A 1,306-nucleotide genomic window follows, 5' to 3' on the forward strand; every position below is an offset into this window, starting at 1 on the left:
GTGTCTAACGCAAGGAAGTTTGAGGCAATAACAGGTCTGTGATGCCCTTAGATGTTCTGGGCTGCACGCGCGCTACACTGATGCATCCAACGAGTTTATAACCTTGGCCGATAGGTCTAGGTAATCTTGTGAGTATGCATCGTGATGGGGATAGATTATTGCAATTATTAATCTTCAACGAGGAATGCCTAGTAGGCGCAAGTCAGCAGCTTGCGCCGATTACGTCCCTGCCCTTTGTACACACCGCCCGTCGCTCCTACCGATTGAGTGTTCCGGTGAATTATTCGGACCGTTTTGTGGCGCGTTCGTGCCCGAAATGGGAAGTTTTGTGAACCTTAACACTTAGAGGAAGGAGAAGTCGTAACAAGGTTTCCGTAGGTGAACCTGCGGAAGGATCATTCACACGTCCTTATTCTTTATTAACCATCAACCTTTGAATCCCAAGCAAAACATGAGTTTGCATCTCTCTCCATTGGAGAGATTTGCATTCAAGAAGCGTGATAGTATCGAAAGGTATTATTGCCTTCTTCATGTTGGATATCCTGCGCTGCTTCCAATATTGGAAGCCAGTGCAGGTATCCGGGGGTCGCACAGCGAAGGGGCTCAATTTCTGGAAATTCGTGTCTCTGTTGGGATACTGATTTCCAGGAGTTTCTTCAGTGTGCATTCTTTTTTCCCACACCGTTATTTCAAACAACAAATCTGAGGAACATTTGAGAGAGAGTGAAAGATTGTATCTTTCTGCATCTCTCTCGATGTGCTTTCAGATTGCTTCCTAAACTATAATGTTATTTTAAATTTTCAGCAATGGATGTCTTGGCTCGCGCAACGATGAAGGACGCAGCGAACTGCGAAACGCAATGTGAATTGCAGAATTCAGTGAATCATCAGATTTCTGAACGCAAATGGCACCTTGGGGATATTCTCCTTGGTACGTCTGTTTCAGTGTCTTTGAAATCACAATTTTCTGCTTTTTTAGGGTCGTTGCTTCAGTTTGGCTGAAGCCCCCTAGGAGCAGTATGATTGGGTGTCATGAGTGTTGAATACTCAATGTCACCCTGAATAATGAACACAGCGGAGAAACTACTCGTGCCTCTTCTTTTAGAGGCTCAAGTGTATTGTTGAGTTGTATCGATGACATCATTGAGATACGGTGGCTTCTTCATTGAAGACAAAGTTTCATTGATGCTGTCGATCGACTTCAATACCGCAATGGAATTTCGGTTCCATTGTTGCTCTGCGAGGTTTCGTCGTTGTTGTTTTGTCTCGGGCGTTTGTCCGATTTATTATCAGACCTGAAATCAGG

At 44.5% G+C, this 1,306-nt stretch overlaps 2 non-coding genes across 2 annotated transcripts; both read left to right on the forward strand.

Annotated features, from left to right (window-relative positions):
- TGME49_459160 lies at nucleotides 1-370 on the forward strand (the record flags this gene model as incomplete). The annotated part of the gene is made up of 1 exon (XR_001974260.1): nucleotides 1-370. It is a non-coding gene; the product is annotated as an 18S ribosomal RNA (ribosomal RNA).
- A 425-nt stretch (nucleotides 371-795) lies between these two features.
- On the forward strand, nucleotides 796-953 carry TGME49_459170. The gene has a single exon (XR_001974261.1). It is a non-coding gene; the product is annotated as a 5.8S ribosomal RNA (ribosomal RNA).
- The last annotated feature ends 353 nt before the right edge of the window (nucleotides 954-1,306 follow it).

This window comes from Toxoplasma gondii (genome assembly GCF_000006565.2).
Source record: "Toxoplasma gondii ME49 unplaced genomic scaffold asmbl.501, whole genome shotgun sequence".
Taxonomy (NCBI): domain Eukaryota; phylum Apicomplexa; class Conoidasida; order Eucoccidiorida; family Sarcocystidae; genus Toxoplasma; species Toxoplasma gondii.